Genomic DNA, 25,233 nt, shown 5'->3' with positions numbered 1-25,233 from the left:
ACTTGGAGATATTTCTATCCTGATAACAGATATTATACTTTTTTCTCATATCCGCATAAGTCGTGGTCCAGGATAGATATGGCCTGGGCCAATCAAGAATTTACAAAAAATCTAATAGAATCTGAGATACTGCCCAATACATGGGCAGACCATAACCCCATTTGGATTAAATGGAGGGAGCAAGAGAACCATACCAAAAAAAGATGGACATTAAATCAATCTATAATTAAAGAAAAGAAATATATATCAACGATGGAGAAAGAATTAGAATATTTTCTCAAAATAAATGATAATGATGAAACAACCAAAGCTAACCTATGGGACACCATTAAGGCTTATATTAGAGGCCTATCAATATCCTACTTATCAGCAAATAATAAAAAAGCAGAGTAAGATACGAGCCCTAAATCAAAAAGTAACTCTCTTGGAAGAAGAATTACATAAAAATCCATCGGATAAAAAAAATATTAGAATAATTAAATTTGATGAAACACAAAGTTACTCTTCAAAACCAAGAGGAATTGGTTCAAAAATTAAGGGGTCAAAACAAAAAACTTTTGAATGTGCTAATAAGCCTGGAAGGTGGCTAGCTTGGAAATTGGCAAACCAAAAATCATAAAGATATATTGAAGCATTGGTTGACCCTACAGGGGAAAGGCAAACAAACAAAATATTAAAAAAAGCAATAGTGGAGCAATTTTATTCTAGTTTGTATAATCAGGAAGAGGTAGAGGAAGGGAAAATTATCGACTATTTAGAACAAATTAATCTACCAACAATCTCTGAAGAAGATAGGGAAAGACTAAATGCAAATATTACAATAACAGAATTAAGATCAATCATGGGTAGACCCAGGCTATCGCAGGCTATCAGCTGGGGCCCAGAAAATGGCGGCCACTAGCTAAATGGAGCCGCCGCTGCCTGTTATCTACTGCCTCCTGTATTTACACATTTACATCTGCTGCTTCGCTAGATTTCGGCGATAACATCGGCTGTATAGGAACAATTACGTAGGCAGCAGCTCAATTTTGGGTTCCATCCAAGAAGGGAGAAGCCTCTGCTTTGGAAGATTTGTTCGTTTGCTTCTGAGAGACGCTGGAGACATCGGAGAGCCAACCAGCGTGATCAGCTGGGGCTCGGAAAACAGCGGCTGCCTGATTGAACCGCCTGTCACTTGCCGCTTCACTAACCCTGGCTTATCAGTCTAGACGGGCCTGGGATGTCAGATTGCCAAATGGTGGGGGCGTCTAGCATCGGAGGGACCATCACCCGTTACTGAAATTCGAGCTGCCAACGAACATGATTGAAATGGAGAGTGGAACTGCCGTGAAAGGAGAGGTCAAAGAGTTTGCAACTGTTTGTGCTTTTCATGCCGTTTGTGCCGGGACCATGTGGGGGCTACCTAGGGGCGTTTTGCGAGCTGTGCAGAACCATGGAGGAGGAGACGAGCCGGAAATGTTGCCCAGCAGGTCTGATAGCTATCGGAGGGTGACTGGGGTATTTGGCGAGAATTGGAGTTTCCACAGAGAGGGAAGAACCTGGGACAACTCAAACTGAGGTAAAGAGCCTGAACTCTTACAGCACTAGTCAGTGGTTATGGCCAGCATTGAGAAGACCACCTTACCACTGTATCCTGAGACTCAGATATTGACAGTGGCTGACATCAAAGACGCTGAAGAACAATATACTAGGACTTCTCACTGAACATTGAAACCTTTTTCCCAGCATTCACCTTTTAGAACTGGTGCTGTATTGCAGACTTGATGAACAATTGACTTTAATGATTTCCTATATTTTTAACGCTTTATAACCTTAGCACTTTAAAATTTTACCAAGTTTTTTTAATAATAATAATAATTTTATGACCTTAAGAGTAATTCAGTGTAATTTGGTATTCCAGTCTTAGACTAATTTGATGTTTTTATTAATTATTAATATGATTTTATATGGAGTTTTTTAGTTATTAATATTTTAGCTAATTATTGGAAGGGGGACTTAATTTATTGGAGTGGCTGTGATAAGATGTATGAAATGAATGATTGTTATGGGTGAGCTGGGTGGGATTATGGTACGGATGAAATAAATGAAAATGGTATGAATGATCTAATTAGCCTACCTGACACTGGAGAGGCAGGAGGGGAGGGGGCACCGATGTCTGGGGTGGCGGAGGGTCGGAATATTCCGGTCTTGCTGGGGAGAGGCAGATATGGCGGGGGCCACAGAGCTAGCCGTTCCAGGGGAACGAGGGATCACTGCTTAATAATGATCCCTTGTTCCGACTCTGTGAACCCAACCCTGGGCACTGGTGATGAGGGTAATTCTGGCCCTGGGCTCAAGCTGCTGCTACTCAATGCCAGGTCGGTAGTAAATAAAGCTCTCCTCATCCGGGATTTGATCCTGGATGTGGAGGCCGACCTGGCATGTGTGACTGAAACCTGGCTGGGCCCGGAGGGAGGAGTTCCTCTCTCTGAAATTTGCCCAGCCGGGTTTCAGATATGGCATCAGCCTCGACCCCAGGGAAGGGGGGGGAGTGGCTATTATAGCCAGGGAGAGCCTTGGCCTACGTAGACTCGTTGCTCCAGAGATTGCGGGTTGCGAGTCCCTCCTGGTGAAGTTGGACTTTGGGGTTCAGGTGGGCTTGTTTCTCACATACCTGCCTCCCAGCTGCGTGTCACAAGCACTGCCTGTGCTACTCGAGGAGGCAGCCGGGTTGGCGGTGGAGTTCCCCAGACTTATTGTCTTGGGGGACTTCAGCCTGCTGTCACTCGGCGAAGCCTCTGGACTGGCACAGGAGTTCATGGCCACCATGACAGCCATGGACCTGACCCAAGTAGTACAGGGTCCGACTCATGTGGGAGGGCATGCACCCAACATGGTATTCCTCTCTGAGCAGCTGAGTAATGGTCTGAGACTAAGGGGCTTATAAGTGTTGCCTTTGTCATGGTCGGATCATTTTCTACTGTGGCTCGACTTCCTGGCTCCAATCCTTCCCCGCAGGGAGGTGGAACAAATTAGGTTGTTCTACCCCAGATGCCTGATGGATCCAGAAAGTTTTCAGAAGGCGCTTGGGGTTATTCCAGATACACTTGTCCACAGCTCGGCGGAGTCTCTGGCTGAGGCCTGTAACAAGGCTGCAGCAGAGGCTCTGGACCGAATTGCGCCGTTGCGACCTCTCCATGGCACTAGACCCCATAGACCTCCAGGGTTCGACGAGGAGCTCCGGGAGTTGAAACGCCAGAAGAGACGTCTAGAGAAGCGATGGAGGAAGAGTAAGTCCGAATCCGATCGAACACTTGTAAGAGCTTTTATTAAGACTTACAAAGTGGCGCTCAAGGCGGCCAGATGCGCATATCATGCCGCCTTGATTGCATCAGAGGAATCCCGCCCAGCCGCTCTGTTTAGGGTGACCCGCTCCCTTCTTAACCAGGGGGGAGTTGGGGAGCCCTTGCAGAGTAATGCCGAGGATTTTAACACATTTTTCACTGATAAAATTGCTCGGATCCGGGTTGACCTCGACTCCAATTGGATAACAGAGTCAACTGACAACGAGTCAGTCGAGTTGACTGGGGCACGTACTTGTCCACCTGTCTGGGAAGAGTTTGATCTGGTGACACCTGATGAAGTGGACAAGGCCATTGGAGCTGTGAGTTCTGCCACCTGCTTACTGGATCCGTGTCCTCCTGGCTGGTTTCAGCCAGTCGGGAGGTGACACGGAGCTGGGCCCAGGAGATTATCAACACCTCCTTGGGGAGGGGGTCTTTTCTGGCTCCTTATAAGGAAGCACTTGTGCGCCCTCTCCTCAAGAAGCCTTCCCTGGACCCAGCTGTGCTTAATAACTACCGTCCAGTCTCCAACCTTCCCTTTATGGGGAAGGTTGTCGAGAAGGTGGTGGCGCTGCAACTCCAGCGGTCCTTGGAAGAAGCCGATTATCTAGGTCCCCAGCAGTCTGAATTCAGGCCCGGCTACAGCATGGAAACTGCTTTGGTCGCGTTGATGGATGATCTCTGGCGGGCCCGGGACAGGGGCCTGTCCTCTGTCCTGGTGCTTCTTGACCTCTCAGCGGCTTTCGATACCATCGACCATGGTAACCTTCTGTGCCGGCTGGAGGGGTTGGGAGTGGGAGGCACTGTTCTCCAGTGGTTCTCCTCCTACCTCTTTGGTCGGTCGCAGTCGATGTTAGTGGGGGGGTCAGAGGTCAACCTTGAGGTTACTCCCTTGTGGAGTGCCTCAGGGGTCAGTCCTCTCCCCACTGCTATTTAATATCTATATGAAACTGCTGGGTGAGATCATCCAAGCGCATGGGGTGAGGTATCATCAGTACACTGATGATACCCAGCTGTACATCTCCACCTCATGTCCAGTCAATGAAGCAGTGGAAGTGATGTGCCGGTGCCTGGAGGCTGTTGGGGTCTGGATGGGTGTCAACAGACTCAAACTCAACCCGGATAAGACGGAGTGGCTGTGGGTTCTGCCTCTCAAGGACAATTCCATCTGTCTGTCCATAACCCTGGGGGGTGTTCTCAGAGAGGGTTCGCAACTTGGGTGTCCTCCTCGATCCACAGCTCACATTAGAGAACCATCTTTCAGCTGTGGCGAGGGGGGCGTTTGCCCAGGTTCGCCTGGTGCACCAGTTGCGGCCCTATCTAGACCGGGACTCACTGCTCACAGTCACTCATGCCCTCATCACCTCGAGGTTCGACTACTGTAATGCTCTCTACATGGGGCTACCTTTGAAAAGTGTTCGGAAACTTCAGATCGTGCAGAATGCAGCTGCAAGAGCTATCATGGGCGCTCCTAAATATGCCCATGTCACACCAACACTCCGCAGTCTGCATTGGTTGCCGATCAGTTTCCGGTCACAATTCAAAGTGTTGGTTATGACCTATAAAGCCCTTCATGGCACCGGACCAGGATATCTCCGGGACCGCCTTCTGCCGCATGAATCCCAGCGACCAGTTAGGTCCCACAGAGTTGGCCTTCTCCGGGTTCCGTCAACTAAACAATGTCGTTTGGCGGGACCCAGGGGAAGAGCCTGCTCTGTGGCGGCCCCGACCCTTTGGAACCAACTCCCCCCAGATATCAGAGTTGCCCCCACCCTCCTAGCCTTTCGTAAGCTCCTTAAAACCCACCTCTGTTGTCAGGCATGGGGGAATTGATACTTTCCCTCCCCCTAGGCTTATAAAATTTATGCATGGTATGCTAGTATGTATGATTGGTTTTTTAAATTGGGGTTTTAAATTAACTTAAACTTAAATATTAGATTTGTTTACATTATTTATTTATTTATTTATTTATTTATTTATTATTTACTGTTACTGCTGTGAGCCACCCCGAGTCTACATGGGGATACCTTTGAAAAGTGTTCGGAAACTTCAGATCGTGCAGAATGCAGCTGCGAGAGCAATCATGGGCCTCCCAAGGTATGCCCATGTTACACCAACACTCCGTAGTCTGCATTGGTTGCCGATCAATTTCCGGTCACAATTCAAAGTGTTGGCTATGACCTATAAAGCCCTTCATGGCATCGGACCAGAATATCTCCGGGACTGCCTTCTGCCGCATGAATCCCAGCGACCGGTTAGGTCCCACAGAGTTGGTCTTCTCTGGGTCCCTTCTCTCTGGCGGCCCCGACCCTCTGGAACCAGCTCCCCCCATATATCAGAGTTGCCCCCACCCTCCTTGCCTTTCCCAAGCTCCTTAAAACCCACCTCTGTCGTCAGCCTTCCCCCTAGGCTTATAGAATTTATACATGGTACGCTTGTATGTATGAGTGGTTCTTTAAATTGGGTTTTTTTAGATTGTCTTTTAATATTAGATTTGTTTAAATTGTCTTTTTTGATTGTTGTTAGCCGCCCCGAGTCTTCAGAGAGGGGCGGCATACAAATCTAATAAATAAATAAATAAAAAAAATTAAAAAATAAATAAATAAATAAATACAATAAATACAATAAATCTCCGGGGCCAGATGGAATTCCATTTGAATTATATAAGGCCTTACAAGATATTTTAGAATCAACTATGTTAAACTTATTTAATGATATTATGAAGGGAGGAAAGCTGCCAGAATCCTGGAAGCACACTTATATAAGTCTAATACCTAAAAATGAAGTAGATAAGCACCTAATCCAAAACTACAGACCAATTACTCTCCTGAATACGGATTATAAAATTCTAGCTGCAATCATAGCAGAAAGATTAAAACCGGTATTAAATCAAATTATTCATACAGACCAAAGGGGTTTTCTACCCCATAGACAGATTAGAAATAACACTAGAACCATACTAAATACAATTGAATATTACGACTTAAACGTGGAAAAACAAGTAGCCTTAATATTTGTAGATGCGGAGAAAGCCTTTGATAAAGTAATTTGGAAATACCTTATTTTACAATTTACAAAAATGAACTTTGGTGATAAATTAACAGGTTTAATTTGTGCAATATACAGCCATCAAAAAGCCAGGGTGATAGTTAATAGAGAATTGACGGAGGAAATAGAAATAAAGAAAGGTGTAAGACAAGGGTGCCCCTTAGCACCCTTAATTTTTATTACAGCTCTAGAAACACTATTAATTAATATAAAAAATAATCTCAAACCAATGGTGGCTTCAGCTTCCCATTGCTCCACGCCGCTTCGCCCTGCCTGTCATCCTGGCTCAAGCGGGTGGCGGCAGACCGCCTTTGTGTTTTTGGCTGGGGGGGGAGCAGGAGAACCTTCCTAACTCCCTCCCCCCAGCACTTCGCCCAGGACAACAGGCAGGGTGAAGCGGCATGGAGCAAAGGGAGGCTCAAACCGTCAGCAGCTTCAGATTCCCATTGCTCCGCGGGTGGCGGCAGACCGCCTTTGTGTGTTTGGCTGGCGGGGAGCAGGAGAACCTTCCTAACTCCCTCCTCCCAGCACTTGGCCCAGGACAACAGGCAGGGTGAAGCGGTGTGGAGCAAAGGGAGGCTCAAACCGCCGGCGGCTTCAGCTTTCCATTGCTCCACGCCACTTCACCCTGCCTGTCATCCTGGCTCAAGCTGGAGGCGGCAGACCGCCTTTGTGTTTTCAGCTGGGGGGGAGCAGGAGGATCTTCCTAACTCCCTCCCCCCAACGCTTCGCCCAGGACAGCAGGCAGGGTGAAGCAGCGTGGGGCAAAGGGAGGCTCAAACCGCCGGTGGCTTCAGCTTCTCATTGCTCCACGACGCTTCGCCCTGCCTGTCATCCTGGCTCAAGCGGGCGGCGGCACACCACCTTTGTGTTTTTGGCTGGGGGGGAGCAGGAGGACCTTCCTAACTCCCTCCCCCCAGCACTTCGCCCAGGACAATAGGCAGGGCAAAGCAGTGTGGAGCAAAGGGAGGCTCAAACCGCCGCCGGCTTCAGCTTCCCATTGCTCCGCAGGTGGCGGCAGACCTCCTTTGTGTTTTTGGTTGGGGGGGGAGCAGGAGGACCTTCCTAACTCCCTCCCCCCCAATGCTTCGCCCAGGACAACAGGCAGGGTGAAGCAGCATGGAGCAAAGGGAGGCTCAAACCGCCGCCGGCTTCAGCTTCCCATTGCTCCGCAGGTGGCGGCAGACCTCCTTTGTGTTTTTGGTTGGGGGGGGAGCAGGAGGACCTTCCTAACTCCCTCCCCCCCAATGCTTCGCCCAGGACAACAGGCAGGGTGAAGCAGCATGGAGCAAAGGGAGGCTCAAGCCACTGGCAGCCGCAGACCTCCGTTGTGTTTTCAGCTGGGGGGGTGGAGCAGGAGGACCTTCCTGACTCCCTCCCTCCAGTGCTTCACCCAGGATGACATGCATGGCAAATGGGCGGGGACGATCGGGAGGCTGAAGCCTCCTTCGGTGGTGGTGGCCAGCTTCCGGGTTTCTGAGTTTTGGGTTTGCACACATTAATTGCTTTTCCATTGATTCCTATGGGAAACAATGTTTCATCTTACAAACTTTTCACCTTATGAACCTCCTCCAGGCACCAATTAATTTCGTAAGATGAGGTATTACTGTATTATCTTGTATTATCTTATTAGTTAATGTCTCTATTGCTATTACAAATAACATTGGAGATAAAGGGCATCCCTGCTTGGTACCATTTTGAATTTTAATTCTCTGCGTTCTTTGTCCGTTCACTCTTATATATGCTTCATTCCCTTTATAAATCTCTTTTATAATTCCGCAAAATTTGTCCCCCATATTTAATTCCTTACATAATTTATATAAATAGCTACGGTTAACTTTATCAAAAGCTTTATAGACAGCTAATTTCAAAATTCCCAATTTCCTTTTAGTAACAGTAGCATGGTGTATCACATTTATTACATTTCTAATTGGTTCGCTTATCTTCCTACCCTTCATGAACCCATATGGATCCTCTTCAATTATTTTTGGTAAGGTATTTTCGAGTCTATTTGCCAATATCTTCATACTCTTTTATTGATATGAAGGCTACTCCATTTCTATAGAGGGATTCTTGCCCACAGTAATATAATTGAATTAAATTCACCCATTCCCCATTCCTGTCCATTTTAGTTCACTGATTCCTAAGATGTTGATGTCCAACCTGGATGTGGTCAACCTTGTTTGACCACATCCACCTTGCCTTGATTTATGGATCTTAAATTCCAGGTTCCCTGTAAAGAAAAGATCTTTACAGCATCAGACTTTCCTTTTGCTCCCAGATATATCCACAGCTGAATGTTCTTTCAACTTTGGCCCAGACATTCACTCTTTCTGGTGCTACTAGTACCAGCCCTCTGTTCTTCACCAGTAGCATATTGGACATCTTCCAATCTATGGAGCTCATCTTCCAGTGTCTGCCTTTTGGTAATGTCCATGGGGTTTTTATTTCAAAGATACTGAAGTGTGTTGCCATTTGTTTCTCCAGTGGATCACATTTTGTCAGAGCTTTCTGCTGTGACCTGTCCACCTTAGGTGGCCGTACATGGCACAGTTTATAGCTTCATTGAGCTATGCAATCCCCTTCACTATGACAAAGCAGTAATCCATGAAGGGCAAACCTGCTAGTATAATTCCTGGAATTACTTAAGAAGAATAAATAATTAATTTCCCTTAAATAATTCCAGGACTTATACTAATAGGTTTACAATTACAAAAATTATTTGTCATAACAACCTATTGCATGCAAATAAACTAGTCAGTATCACTGTATGCAAATAATATACCTATTGCACGCAAATAAAATAGTATCATTCAAAATAGAAATTTAGATAATTTCTATAAAACTGTGTTATATTTTAATGAGTAAGTCCAGTACATAAAATAACTATAATATAATTAGGATGCATGAATCGTGGTAATTTATTATCATTGGATCTTGTTCTGGAATACTTGCTGTGACCTTGGAACATTCATCTCAGATACTTTTTTATATAGTAAGATATTGCATAAATTCCAATTTTAGACAGAATGGAATGGACTGAGAGGAAAAAAATGGTTTATTCTTTTCTTGTGTAATAATGGTATATGTGAAGTATAGACACCAGTATAAATTTTGATAAAAATGGGGAGTTGGGTCTTAATTTAAATTATTTTTTTAAAAAATCATTCTTTTCTTCATTCCATTTACTAAACAAGGTAATCAATCATAGAGTAGATATGTGCCATGGATCTGCCAAGTAGGAATTGGCAGTGAAACAGACAAGTAAAATGATATGCAGGAACAGGGGCTTTATAGGTTGTCAGTGGCTTGACAAGCAATGATAAAGGACAGTATTATGGTTCCCCTAGTGATAGTTTATAAACAAATTCTCTATTGTAATTATTTCCTGTGTGTCTTTTTTATCTTCATTTAAAGTATAGAGACATTTACAGAAAGAATAGCAAACAGGCAATTCCTTTCTCTGTCCTAATAATTAAGAGGAACTTGGCAGAATGGTCAAAGGTATACTTCATTTAAGGCTACCAACTTCCTTGGCTCATTTTTTAGAATTGTCAACTTTTTCAGAGATATTTCTCAGTCTGGTCTAAAATACTTTAAACAGCTCCAGTAATGCTGTGACAATGAGAATTGCATCTGTTGATTTTCTGTCTCTCATAGAGATAGTGGGGTCATTAGATAAGGGATTGAAAATAAAACTGCTATGATGAACTTGTACTTGGAATACCGTTTCTAGTTTAGTTGCCTCATCTGAAAAAGAATATAATGAAACAGTAAACGGTACAATAGATGAAAATAAAACAGTCAGGAGCTCAAAATTATTTCCTATGTGAAAATACTAGAATTGCTCTACTGGAGAAAAAGGATTGGAAAAAGGATCATGATTGATGATAAAATCATGATTGATAAAAGAAAGTGGCCAGAACATGATTTCCTCCCTTTCTCTAAACATTATGACAAATGGTAATAAGAGGAAGTTGACTGGGAAGAGATTTAAAACAGAAAGAAGAAAGCACTGCCAATTAAGCTATGGATTAAATTGCTAAAGGACACAGTAATGGTCAATAGCTAAGATAACATTAAAAGAGAATAAATTAGTGGAGAGCAGTTCTGTTGAGAGCTGTTACCTCCACATTGGGAGCAATTTCCTTGCAAATGATTTCAGGGAAACAATGGCGGAAGAGTATGCCTCCATCTTCTGCTTACAAGCACTTCAGGAACATCTGGATAGCAACACTGGAAACAAAAGATCGAACTATTAGAGTAGTAGGGCTATACTTATACTTAAAATTGGATGACTACTAACAGAAGTTTGGATGAAACTACATCTGAACACGATTTTTTGTATGACACCCCCCTCCCATCTGTACAGAGTAGGCCAAAAAACAGAAAATAAAAATATTGGTTGATGTTTTGCAATACTTAGTTCAAAAATTTTTAAAAAATATTTACATGATATAAAGAAAATTAAATTGTTTGTAAGCTCAACCTAGATGAAGGTTTATGAGTTCTAAGCCAGGAAGTACCGGTATTTAAAATTAACACAAGACAGATTTCCTACAAGTAGAAAGTTAACAAAAAATTTCTTTATATCCTCCTTTCTTAGGCTTTCCATTTCTGTTTTAGGAAGCCAGAAATTATGGATGCAAAGGTATTCTCAATTAGATGTAAAAGTTGTTTAATCTGAATATATTATTTGAGTAATTAATTAATTAAAACAGGTTACTTATTTATTTATCATTGGCATTTTAATTCTGTTTTATTATATAATGCAGCTGCTAAGCAAACATTAATTTAAACTTTGGGGAAAAAATTCAAGAAACTAATATAAATGAGGCAGGATGCTCTGAAGGCAGTATGAAGAAGAGAGCGTATAAACCAAAGCACAATTTTAAAAATAGCATTACAAAAGGCAAATAAATTTTATTCAAAAATTAACAATATATTACCAAAATAAAATATAACTGGATCAGTAACAATTTCTAAAGAAATATTTTTTTAAAAGGAAATAATTTGGGAACATATAAAATATCTGCTCAGGCTATTTTTACCAAGCAAAGCTACTATGAATATGATAATAAAAATGCGAATATATTGGCCAATAGATTGGAAAAAAAACACCCTACACTTAAAAAAAAACGCCTAGTTCAATTAAAAACAGGGGGGGGGGGGTCATTCCTGCTGGGAGAGCAAACGGGCTGTAACCTGATACCCGGGCTGTGAGAGCTTGCCATTGTGATTGGCTATCAGCATGCAGGACGTCAGACAGCCCTGCACCTTTCCAGAACTGAGAAACCTCTACTGATTACAAGTCCAACCAAGAGATTGGATGACAATTAACCATTGGGTTTTGGTGAGAGTAGTATAAAGATGGTGGAAGCACAGACTAGGTAGCTGTGACAAAACTTTCACTTTGGCATTAATAGTGTTTGTCAGTTCATGCAGGACGAGTAGTAGTAAAGGTACTTGTTACAAGCCAGGGCTGCCTGTGGACTCTGTATTTGTCTACCAGAACCTGACAGTCAATCATTCATTTGTGGTAATCATGCAATTTTGGCGTAAAATTTTGGGGGAGAAAAGTAAAATCACTAAATAAAATAATGCTCCCAAACACCACTCCCAGCGCTCTACTATCGTTGGAGTTCAAGCGACAGCGCAAGATGCCCAGAATCCAATCCACCCGGCACTCACAAAAAAGATTTCCAAACCTCACCCCCATGACCATGCCGTGCAGGAAAAAACCCTAAGTAACCCAAATGACTGTTTCTGATAAGATCTGTGTTATATGCAACATCAACATAAATACACAAGGAGGACTCACAAAATGCCATTCCTGCAAAAAATCTGCTCATCACACCTGCCTCAGCATCAATAAACATGTCGCCACTTTTCTCCAAGACAATCCCTCATTCTACTACTTCTGCCCATCCTGTACTCCCAAACCAAACCCCTTTGACAATTTATCTGATGTAATCTTCATTGCAGTCTCTAAATCCCAACAATCATACACTGAAAGCATGGAACCGCGGATCACCGCCATTGAAAAAACCATCCAAGAACTGATAAATGCTAAAACTCCAAAACAAGTGCCTTGCGCCACCCCGCCACCACCTCTCAACACCCAGTCCAGACCTCCAAAACCTCTATCTCCAAACCCTACTACTGACATCTCCACCCTGGTGCAAGATGCCATGGAACGACAACAAAAACGCCATAACGCCGTACTTTTTGGCCTAGACAACAGGAGCTAACCTCCCTCACCCCAAGCCAGCCAAAAAGAAAAGGAGAGTACTGGTAATTGGAGACTCAATCCTCAGGGGAACTGAGCCTCCCATCTGCAGACCAGACAACCAATCTAGAGAGGTGTGCTGCCTCCCTGGAGCTAAAATCTCTGACATAACTGAAAACCTCACCAAAATACTCAAACCCACGGACTACTACCCACTATTGGTGATTCATGCGGGAATCAACGACACAGGGAAAGACATGAACCAAATTATGAAAGACTATGACCACTTGGGCAACACAATGAGAAAAACAGGTGCTCAGGTTGTTTTTTCTTCCATCCTCCCCATTAGAGGACGACACCCTGCCAGAGAACGCAAAATCCCACAGATAAATCACTGGCTTAAAGGATGGTGTCGCCATAAGAACTTTGGCTTCCTCGACCATGGCCTGCACTATCTCCAAGAAGGGCTTCTAGCAAGCGACGGGCTACACCTCACTAGAGCGGGGAAGAACCTCCTAGGCAACCAACTAGCCCAACTCATCAGGAGGGCTTTAAACTAGCTCTGAGAGGGGAGGGTGACCAAACTATACAACAAAACACTGAACAAAACAACGGGACAAGCCTACAAACAAACCTGAGAATAAAAAATTTCTACCTGCAAACAAACACAAACATCTAAAATGCTTGTACACAAACGCACAAAGCTTGGGAAACAAACAGGATGAACTGGAATTATTAATACACGAGGGCCAATATGATCTAATTGGAATCACAGAAACCTGGTGGGACGAAACACACGCCTGGAACACACAGATAATGGGTTACAACCTCTTCAAGAAGAACAGGTCAAACAAGAAAGGAGGAGGTGTTGCACTATACATCAAAGACCACTACACTGCCACAGAACTACATCCAACCAAAGATGATAACCCCCTAGAAATCATATGGGTCAACATAAAAGAAAAAAGAGCAACACCACAATTGGAGTATACTACAGACCACCCAATCAAACAGACACAATGGACGACCTCTTCACATGCCAACTAACAGACATATGCAACAAACACAGCATGACAATAATGGGGGACTTCAACTACCCAGACATCAACTGGAAAACTAACTCAGCACCAAGTGGAAAGTCTGCCAAATTTCTTTCCAGTCTAGATGACAACTTTCTAACCCAAAAAGTTGAAACAGGAACCAGAGGGAATGCTATATTAGACCTAATACTAACAAACAGAGAAGAAACAATAGAGGGAACAGAAGAAGAAGGGAAACTGGGAGAGAGCGACCATGTCATCCTCAAATTCAACATAGTGCAATCACTAGCTACTATACCCAACACCACTACAGTCCCAGACTTCAGAAAAGCGGACTTTAACAAGCTCAGAGCGAACCTTGAGCAATGCCCCTGGAACGAACTCTTGGAAGGAAAAACCACTCAGGAAGCCTGGGCGATCCTAAAAAACAGCATCATAGACGCCCAAAACAACGCAATCCCCATGAAAAGGAAAAACAGGAAAACCAAAACTAAACCTGCATGGCTAAACAAAGCCCTCGCAGATGACATAAAAGGAAAAAAAGATAAGTACAAACAATGGAAAGAAGGACTCATAACCAAAGCGGAATATCAGCAAACAGCCAGTTCCTGCAAACAAAAAATAAAAACAGCAAAGGCACAATATGAACAACACCTTGCAGCGGAAGTCAAAGACAACAAAAAAAGATTCTTCCAACACATCAACAATAAGAAGAAAATCAAAGAAACAATCATCACACTAAAAAACGAAGAGGGTAGAGAAATCACAGACAGCAATGACCAAGCACAGCTACTCAACGCCTACTTTGCATCAGTCTTCACACAAAAGGGAACCTCCCTCCAACCAATCTGCAATTTAACTGCAACAAACTGCCCCAGAACCGAACTCAACATAGACAAAAGCACAGTGAGGGACTACCTGAGGGAACTCAACAAATACAAAACACCAGGGCCAGACGGACTTCACCCCAAAGTCCTAAAAGAATTGGCAGATACCATAGCGGAACCACTCCTCCTCATCTACCAAATATCCTGGATCACTGGAGACCTACCGGAAGACTGGAAGCGAGCTGACGTAGTCCCCATCCACAAAAAAGGCAAAAAGACCGACCCAGGTAACTACAGACCAATCAGTCTGACCTCTATACCTGGAAAAATACTGGAGAAAATAATAAAAAAAACAACTTACCCACTAACTAGAAACAAACAAGATCATATCCAATAGCCAGCACGGATTCATCAGAAACAAATCATGCCAAACCAATCTCATATCATTTTTCAACACCATAACCAAGTCAGTTGACCAACGCAACTCAGTGGACCTCATATACTTGGACTTCAATAAGGCTTTCGATAAAGTCGACCACAATCTCCTAATCCACAAACTAGAAAAAAATGGAGTAGATTACTACACATGTAGATGGATAAACAGTTGGCTGACCAACCGCACCCAACGAGTTGTCCTCAACGGCACCAAATCCACATGGAAAAAAGTAGACAGTGGAGTACCACAGGGCTCTGTCCTGGGTCCTGTACTCTTTAACATCTTCATCAACGACCTGGACGAGGGAATAAAAGGGGAACTAATAAAATTTGCAGATGACACCAAGCTGGCGGGGGTAGCCAACACCCTTGAGGACAGGCTCAGAGTACAAGAAGACCTAGACAGACTATCACAGTGGGCCCATACCAACAAAATGAGTTTCAACACCGACAAATGCAGAGTCCTCCACCTCGCCAAAAAGAACCCTAGACATACATACAGCCTGGGAGATAACCCACTCAGCAGTAGTGACTGCGAAAGAGATCTTGGAGTCTTGGTGGACAATCAACTAAACATGAGTCAGCAATGTGCAGCAGCAGCCAAAAAAGCCAACTCAATCCTAAGCTGCATCAACAGAGGAATACGCTCCAAGACCAGGGAAGTACTAATACCACTCTACTATGCCCTGGTCAGACCCCACCTGGAGTACTGCATCCAATTTTGGTCACCTCACTACAAAAAAGACATCGAAACTCTGGAGAAGGTGCAAAAAAGAGCAATCAAAATGATTAGGGGACTCGAAACCAAGACTTACGAAGAGAGATTGAGAGAACTGGGCATGGACAGTCTAGAAAAAAGAAGGTCTAGAGGGGACATGATAGCAGTTTACAGATACTTGAGGGGTTGCCACGGTGAGGAGGGGGTCTCTTTATTCCCCAGGGCACCAGAGGGCCGGACGAGGAACAATGGTTGGAAGCTGACCAAGGAGAGATTCAACCTGGAAATAAGGAAGAACTTCCTGACGGTCAGAGCGATCAACCAATGGAACTGCCTGCCAGGGGAGGTGGTGAACTCCCCAACTCTGGACACCTTCAAGAGGAGATTGGACTTCCATTTGGCTGGGGTGCTGTAGGGTTTCCTGCTCAGGCAGGGGATTGGACTCGATGACCTAACGGTCCCTTTCAACTCTATTAATAAATAAAATAAAAATAAATAAAATAAAATAAAATCTATCAAATATTCATAGTATCATCCACAACCATCATCCTCAATCAATCGCCCCTGACGATATCTTAGAGGTTTCTAGAAGCGGCCCTGTACTAAAGTACATGTGCAGAATAGTCTGCAAAAATGAAACTACCAAACAATAGTTCATTAAGACCATGAACTCCATCGCCAGAAATAACGCAAAATACAACAAACTCAGATCCAGACCAGACCTAACACTACTCCAACAAATCCGCTTTCGGGAACTACGGGCTGAACTCTGGAGACGTTGTGACCAAGGTGAAACTAACCTCTACACTGACTACCACTCTGATTGCATCAGGACCAAAACTCATAACCCTCCCTTCATCTCCAAACCCACTGTCCCTCCTCAACCATCCCACATTTCTCCACCCACCATCCCTCATCTACAAACGGACCCCCCCCAGCACTTCAAGCAATGAATAGGATAGCGCGCCTCTTACTACCTCATTTCAATCCAGTTTCAACTCAACTCAATCCAATCTCACCCCTGATCACAAACTCAATCTCAAATGTAAACTAATCAATGCAAGAAGTATTATCAACAAGTTGTCTGAATTCCTCACCCTACTTGACACCAACTTATTTGACTTAATCTTTGTTTGTGAAACATGGCTGAATCCTTCCTATCCTGACTCCTTCATCACACAAAGTAACTACCTGGTCTTCCGGTCTGATCGTGAATCCCGCAGAGGGGGTAGTGTAGCCATATTCTACAAAAGCTCACTCAATCTAAAAAACATTCAAGTTGCACATGATCTTATCCTCCCTGAAAGCCTAGTTTGTGACATTTCCCTCAACACTACACTCCATTTCCTACTGTGCTACAGAGCTCCAAACTACGACATTACCCATGCAACTAAACTAACCTCCCTCCTAACTTGGGCAACCTCCTGCCCCCATCCCATTATCTTCCTTGGTGACCTCAACCTACCACACATCAACTGGTCACTAAATGAATGCTCCACTGAACCTATACATACCATCATCTATAACGCCGTCACCAGCCTAGGACTGGAACAATTAGTATCAAACAACACCAGACTCAACAACTGACTCGACCTCATATTCTGCAACAGCAAAAGTACTATCTATGGACTGCACACAAAAGAACCCTTCTCCAACAGCGACCACAGTACGATCAACTTCAACCTCAACCTACATCATCTAAACACTTACCAGAATAACGTGGCTCCTAAGCAGTGTTCCCTCTAATTTTTGGGGGGAGTGAGCAGAAAAGGACTGGGCGGCATATAAGTATAAATAAATAAATAGATAGATAGATAGATAGATAGATAGATAGATAGATAGATAGATAGATAAAAAAATAAGTGTGGGTGTGCGCTATCACACATGAGCGAGTTCTTGCATCCATAATTCTATCCTTTCTATGTCTCCCTCCGTCTTTCCTCCCTCCCTCTTTCCTTTCTCTCTCTCCCTCCCTCTTTCCTTTCTATCTCTCCCTCCCTCTTTCCTTTCTCTCTCTCCCTCCCTTTCCTCCCTCCCTCTTTCCTTTCTATCTCTCCCTCCCTCTTTCTTTCTATCTCTCCCTCTTTTCTTTCTATCTCTCCCTCCCTCTTTCCTTTCTCCCTCTTTCCTTTCTATCTCTCCCTCCCTTTCCTCCCTCCCTCTTTCCTTTCTATCTCTCCCTCCCTCTTTCCTTTCTCCCTCTTTCCTTTCTCCCTCTTTCCTTTCTATCTCTCCCTCCCTTTCCTCCCTCCCTCTTTCCTTTCTATCTCTCCCTTCCTCCCTCTTTCCTTTCTATCTTTCTCTCCCCCGCCTTTCTCCAACCCCTTCCTTTTCCCTCTCCCTATCTAACTACCCCTCTCCCTCCTTTCTATCTCTCCCTCCCCCTTTCTCTCTCCCTTCCTTCATCTTTCTTTCCCTCTCTCTCCATCCCTCTTCCTTTCTCTCTTCCTTCCTTCCTTTCTTTTTTGCTCTTTCTCTCTCCCTCCTTCCCTCCCTCTATGTCTTTCCCTCTCCCTCCCTCCCCCTCTCTTTCTCTCTCTTGCTTTCTTTCCCTCTCTTTCTCTCTTGCTTTCTTTCTCTCTCATTCTCTCTCCCCTCCTTTTTCTCTCTCTCTCTCTCTCTCTCGTTCACCACACCGGCAACAGAGAGAAAAAGAGAGAGAGAGCCAGAGAGAGAGTGGAGGGCGCCGTTGTCTTCGCCTCCGCCCGGTGGCTCTGCAGCTAAGAGGCAGCAGCCATCCACCCCCTCACCCTCCCAGGCGTCCCCAGCGCCCGGCCACGCACCGCCGTCCGGTAGGCCAGCTGACTTTTCCCTGCTGCCGGAGCCGTTTTCTCTTCATGGCGCAAAGCCACACAGTCCCGGACTTCCGGATCACTCACTTCTCTGGCCAGCAGGCCGGCTGCGCAGGAAAGCATTGCGCTTTTTCAACGCACGGCGTTTTCCTGGGCAGATGGCTTTGCTGACCGGAGAAGCGAGCGATCTGGGAGTCCGGGTCCGGGACTGTGTGGCTTTGCACCATGAAGAGAAAACAGCTCCGGCAGCAGGGAAAAGTTGGCCAGCCTACCGGGAGGCGGAGACGGTGCGTGGCCGGGCGCCGTGTCTTCGCCTCCGCCCGGCAGCTCTACACCTAAGAGGCAGCAGCCATCCACCCCCTCGCCCTCCCAGGCGTCCCCAGCGCCTGGCCACACGCCGCCTCCCTGTAGCCCAGCCGACTTTTCCCTGCTGCCGGAGCCGTTTTCTCTTCATGGTGCAAAGCCACACAGTCCCGGACTCCCGGATTGCTCGCTTCTCCGGCCAGTAGGCCGGCTGCCCAGGAAAGCATTGCACTTTTTCAACACGCGGCGTTTTCCTGGGCAGATGGCTTTGCTGACTGGAGAAGCGAGCGATCCGGGAGTCCGGGTCCGGGACTGTGTGGCTTTGCACCATGAAGTGGAAATGGCTCCGGCAGTAGGTAAAAGTCGGCCAGGCTACCGGGAGGCGGAGCATGGCCGGGCGCCGGGGACGCCTGGGAGGGTGAGGGGGTGGATGGCTGCTGCCATCGCCAGGACGGGCTCGCAGCACACCTGACACGAGGGCCCCCGCAGAGAGGTAATAGGCCCGCTTGTCGCCCCCCCAGCCCTCTTCGTCAGCACCCCCCCACACAGAGGCTTACCTTACCTTGCCCGGCTGGCAGCCAAACAACCGTTTGGCTGCTGAGGGGCGGGGCCAGGCCGGGGAGGAGAAAATCCAGAATTTAAGGGGTGGGGAAGAAAGCGGGCCTGCAATTGGCCGGCTTCTTTCTTTCCTGCCTTTCCTTAAGGAACTGTTGCTGCCCTATGTTGTAGAGCAGCAGCAGTTCTCATTTCAAATTTCAGCGCGGAGGTCGGTCCTCCGCGCTAAATTTGAAATTCCCCGGGCTGAGAGGTAAAAACCTCTGCGCTATAGCGCACGGCGCAGCTTAGAGGGAACTATGCTCCTAAGTACAATTTTAGGAAAGCCAACTATGATCTCATAGATGCCAATCTCTCAATCCTTAACTGGCAATCCTTGTTCTCTAACTGCATCACCACTGATGATCTCTACAATATGTTCTTACTCCAAATCAAAAGGCTTATAGCAGCGTTTCCCAACCGGTGTGCCGCAGCACACTAGTGTGCCGCGAGACATAGTCAGGTGTGCCGCCAAGCTCCTAGGGAAGCTCCAGCTGGGCGGGGCGCTGCCGGTGCCTCCGAGCTCCCACTCACAGCTGTCCCCCAGTTCCTGCCCATTGCTGCGGTTTCTGGCGCTCTCCTGCTGGACCCCAAAGAAGGAAGGCGGGAAAAAGGAGAGCGAGTGGGAGCTCGGAGGCACCGGCAGCGCCCCGCCCAGATGGAGTTTCCTGGCGTCAGCAGCAAGTGTCGTTTGGACCCAGAGGGAGGGCACTGGCAGTGGGAGCGGGAGCGGGCCGGCTGCAGCGGCCCCAGGCGGTCGCGGGGAGATGGGGGCGGCGAGAGGGAGCATCAGCGCCACCCCTCTACGAGCAGCAAGAGCCTCAGCGACGGGGCACGCCGTTTGCCTTTCGGTTCCGTCGCTGAGGCTTTTGCTGCTCGTGGAGGGGAAGGCGCCGATGCCCAAAGCCTCAGCGACGTTTGGCTGCCGGGGGGGTGGGGAGGAGAAAATCCTCCCCCCCCTCCAGGAGCAGCAAAAGCCTAAGTGACGGATCGCGCCGTTTGCCTTTCGGCTCCGTCGCTGAGGCTTTTGCTGCTCGTGGAGGAGGGGTTGGCGGTGCCGATGCCAAATGCTTTCCCTCCGCGGTGGGGGGTGGAGGGCAGCCGCAGTCAGCCCCAGGAGACAAAGAGGGAATGAGAGAAAGGAAAGAGACAGAAAGGGAGGGAGAGAAAGAACAAGTGAGAGATAGAAAGGATAAAGAGAAAGGGAATGAGAGAAAGGAAAGAGAGAGAAAGGGAGGGAGAGAAGGAATGAGGGAAAAGGGAGGAAGAGAGAGAAATGAGAAACATGAGAGAGAAAAGGGGGAAAGACAGGAGAAGTACCCAGAAATGAGACAGTGGTATAAATTTCAGGAGAGATGATTTATGATTGACTGTACAGGTATTTATAAGGGGATGTTACATGGGATTGTATATATGAGGGGGTTATTTATGTATGTATGTGTTTGTTTGTTTGTTTGTTTGTTTGTTTATTTATTAGATTTGTGTCATTTTGGTTGGTGGTGTGCCCCAGAATTTTGTAAATGTAAAAAATGTGCCGCGGCTCAAAAAAGGTTGAAAATCACTGGCTTATAGAACTACATGTGCCACTCACTTCTCCCAGAGGTAAACGAAAAAATAACATACCTGTCTCGATAAAGAAACTACAAACCAAAAAAAAGACCCTCTGGCGTAGAAACAACCCCCCCCCCCCAGTAACCAACTTTAAAGTCCGCTACAAAAGTTTATGCCAATGAATAAAAGCAGAATGCCTCAACTATCACAGCAAACAAAGAGGAAAGCCTCCTTCGCACCAAGTCTAACCAAGTGTTCTATAACTTTGTCAACAACAAACTCAATGACTCCAGACCTATTCCACCACTTGTAGGACCCAATAACAAAGAATACCATGGTGACCCATCCAAAGCCAACCTCTTCAACTCTTTTTTTGGCTCTGTTTTTGTTTACAGCAATGGCTCTTCCCCCATCTTCGCAAATTGCACCTCAAACCCACTAAAAAACATAACCCAAATCATCTTCACTGTAGACCGTGTAGAAAAAGCAATCCGTGACCTCAAACCTTCCCTGTCTGCCGGACCAGACGGTCTCTGTGCATACTTCCTAAGGAAACTTTCTTCTGCTCTTGCTGAACCCCTAAGCATTATCTTCCAAAAATCCTTCAGAACCAGCACGCTCCCCAAGCTGTGGTCAAAAGCAGCAGTCATCCCCATTTTCAAAAATGGGGACCCTTCACTAGTGGACAACTACAGACCAATATCTCTCTGTTACGTCCCTTGTAAAATCATGGAATCAATTATAAATCGATCAATCATCCTCTACTTAGAATCTAATAACCTACTCTCAAACAAATAATTTGGATTCAGAAAGAAATTATCCTGCAACCAACAGCTACTTCACTGCAAAAACATTTGGACTACCCACCTCGACCAAGAAAAATTCATTGATGCAATTTATATAGACTTTTGCGAAGCCTTCGACTCAGTGGTCCACGACAAACTACTCCTAGAACTCAAATCCTATGGCATCTCAGGACCCCTCCACAACTGGATTACTGTATTCCTGTCAAACAGGCAACAAATTGTCAAAATTGGTAGCACCATCTCCACCCCTGTCCCTATCATAAGTGGCGTTCCCCAGGGAAGCGTACTAGGTTCTACTCTCTTCATTCTCTACATCAATGACCTCTGTGACCATATCGAAAGCAACTGTGTTCTTTTTGCTGACAATGTGAAACTTTTCAACACTACTAACAACACACTCACTCTCCAAAAAGACCTGGACTTTGTTTCAGACTGGTCTAACACCTGGCAACTTCAAATATCAACCAACAAATGCTCTAACCTCCACATCGGCAAAAAGAATTCAAACCGCACATACGAACTGAATAAACAATCTCTCACTGCCAACCCACACTCAGTAAAAGACCTTGGAATATTAATATCGAATGACCTAAGTGTTGCCCACTGCAACAATATCACCAAAAAAGCTTCTAGAGTTGTTAACCTGATCCTACGCAGCTTCTGCTCAGGCAATCTCACACTACTCACAAGAGCCTACAAAACTTTTGCCAGACCCATCCTAGACTACTGCTCATCTGTCTGGAACCCATACCACATCTCAGACATCAACACCCTTGAAAATGTCCAAAGATATTTCACCAGAAGATTCAAACTTAATACAAACCGCTCCAAACTTGACTGTAAAAAATATGATTTCAACAATCGAGTTATCGAAGCGTGGAACTCATTGCCAGACTCAATTGTGTCAACCCCTAACCCCCAACATTTCTCCCTTAGACTCTCCACAATTGACCTCTCCAGGTTCCTAAGAGGCCAGTAAGGGGCGTACATAAGTGCACTGGTGTGCCTTTCATCCCCTGTCCAATTGTCTTTCCTTTCTCTCACTTATCATATATATTTTCTTTCTCTCATATATCTTCTCCTCTAAGTTCACTTTACCCTTATATATATTACTACATGTCTATTTTTCTTCCTATGTATTTGTGTATTGGACATATGAATAAATAAAATAAAATAAATAAGTTAGGCTTACTGCATTTATTTACAGACCCAAACCTCATGTTTAAAAATAAAGAACTTATATATATAATCTAAAATAATAGTTCCTGAAATTTGGAAGAATTTAGATAAGGTAACACTTGAAATGTGAATTAAAAGCTTCTTTAGTTGCTATTTTACAGACAAAATTGAACATAATAAGAGATCAAATGTAGGAATCATAATTTTATCAAAGTTGAATGGATGTTTAAAGTTTAGCTTAATAGCAATAACTATAATATTTTACATATAAGAAAAATTTCTACATGCACAGTACTTATTTTTAAAATATTTGTTTTCATTTACTATAACTAATTTTGCTATGCATTTTGCATTTACTTTCATTTTTGTTACCTGATAAGGTTTGTTCAATAAAAACAAATTTTAAAATATAAGAGTTAAAAGTAGGTCTAAAAACCATTTAGCTTAAAAACTAATTAGTCTGACAGCTTTTTTGTTAGTGGTCCCATAATAGTAGAGGTTTTTATAAATTATGCCACCATCAATAAAATCTTTTAAGAGATCTTATTTGAAGTTGATTGTTTTAAAGTAGTGCTGGTGTAAAATTGTTTTAAAAGGTGTGCTTCCCTTTAGACTGTTCTTTAAAATGGTTCCTTTAATTAAAAGGTAATTGATATTTCAGGAACATTTTACATACATTGCCTTGCTGGATTTTGCCTAAAAAAGCTGTCTAGGACTACTTTAATTAGCTGAACAAATTAAACAGGTGTAAGCTTGTTCTTGACTGAGGCGAAGGGGGGAGGGGGGGAGAGAGAACAGGAGGCTCAGCATTCCGTCAGTCGCAGCGCTAGCTGTCAACTTTTCGTTTTAGTGCTGGGGAGGAGCAGAAAAGCTGGCTTGCCTCCTCAGTGCTAAAAAGAAAAGTTGACAGCCAGCGCTGCGACTGACGGAGTCCTGAGCCTCCCGTTCTCTCCCTCTCCTTCGCCTCCCTGTGTTCCTAGGAGAAGTGCTGGTGAGGAACAGAAGGGCTGTCTTGCCTCAATCCCCAGCACTTCTCCTAGGAACATAGGGAGGCAAAGGGGCGAGGGGGAGAGAGAGAACGGGAGGCTCAGCATTCCGTCATTCGCAGCGCTGGCTGGCAACATTTCTTTTTAGCGCTGGGGAGGAGCAGAAGAGCTGGCTTGCCTCCCCAGTGCTAAAAAGAAAAGTTGACAGCCAGCGCTGCGTCTGACAGAATGCTGAGCCTCCCGTTCTCTCCCTCTCCTTGCCCCTTTGCCTCCCTGTGTTCCTAGGAGAAGTGCTGGTGAGGAACAGAAGGGCTGTCTTGCCTCAATCCCCAGCACTTCTCCTAGGAACATAGGGAGGCAAAGAGGCGAGGGGGGGAAGAGAGAACGGGAGGCTCAGCATTCCGTCAGTCGCAGCGCTGGCTGGCAACTTTTCTTTTTAGCGCTGGGGTGGAGCAGAAGAGCTGGCTTGCCTCCCCAGTGCTAAACAGAAAAGTTGACAGCCAGCGCTGCGACTGACGGAGTCCTGAGCTTCCCGTTCTCTTCCTCTCCTCGCCCCTTCTCCTCCCAGTGTTCCTAGAAGAAGTGCTGGGGTTTGAGGCAAGACAGCCAGAGAGGGAGAGAACGGGAGGCTCAGCGTTCCATCAGTCGCAGCGCTGGCTGTCAACTTTTCTTTTTAGCACTGGGGAGGCAAGCCAGCTCTTCTGCTCCTCCCCAGTGCTAAAAAGAAAAGTTGCCAGCCAGCGCTGCGACTGACGGAATGCTGAGCCTCCCATTCTCTCTCCCCCCCTCGCCCCTTCGCCTCCCAGTGTTCCTAGGAGAAGTGCTGGGGATTGAGGCAAGACAGCAGGAGAGGGAGATAACGGGAGACTCGGCATTCCGTCAGTTGCAGCACTGGCTGGCAACTTTTCTTTTTAGCGCTGGGGAGGAGCAGAAGAGCTGGCTTGCCTCCCCAGTGCTAAAAAGAAAAGTTGACAGCCAGCGCTGCGACTGACGGAGTCCTGAGCCTCCCGTTCTCTCCCTCTCCTCGCCCCTTCGCCTCCCAGTGTTCCTAGGAGAAATGCTGGTGAGGAACAGAAGGGCTGTCTTGCCTCAATCCCCAGCACTTCTCCTAGGAACATAGGGAGGCGAAGGGGCGAGGGGGGGGAGAGAGAACGGGAGGCTCAGCATTCCGTCAGTCGCAGCGCTGGCTGGCAACTTTTCTTTTTAGCGCTGGGGTGGAGCAGAAGAGCTGGCTTGCCTCCCCAGTGCTAAACAGAAAAGTTGACAGCCAGCGCTGCGACTGACGGAGTCCTGAGCCTCCCGTTCTCTTCCTCTCCTCGCCCCTTCTCCTCCCAGTGTTCCTAGGAGAAGTGCTGGGGATTGAGGCAAGACAGCCAGAGAGGGAGAGAATGGGAGGCTCAGC

General features: G+C 45.6%; 1 protein-coding gene across 7 annotated transcripts in view; it reads right to left on the bottom strand.

Moving 5' to 3' along the window:
- The window catches only part of LOC139170349 (polypeptide N-acetylgalactosaminyltransferase-like 6), a 306,275-nt gene that overhangs the window by 228,521 nt on the left and 52,521 nt on the right, over positions 1-25,233 (bottom strand). For 6 of the 7 annotated variants that reach the window (XM_070757439.1, XM_070757437.1, XM_070757438.1 and 3 more), the window contains exon 2: positions 10,499-10,607. The exons of the other annotated variant lie outside the window; for it this stretch is intronic. The gene's annotated coding sequence lies outside the window, so the exon portion shown is untranslated. The remainder of the gene's footprint in view (positions 1-10,498; positions 10,608-25,233) is intronic. 7 annotated transcript variants of the gene reach the window in all.

The sequence above is a fragment of the Erythrolamprus reginae genome, chromosome 7, assembly GCF_031021105.1.
Source record: "Erythrolamprus reginae isolate rEryReg1 chromosome 7, rEryReg1.hap1, whole genome shotgun sequence".
In the NCBI taxonomy this organism is placed as follows: Eukaryota; Metazoa; Chordata; class Lepidosauria; order Squamata; family Dipsadidae; genus Erythrolamprus; species Erythrolamprus reginae.
Note: the sequence above shows the minus strand (reverse complement) of the source record. Positions and strands in the feature narration are given on the sequence as shown.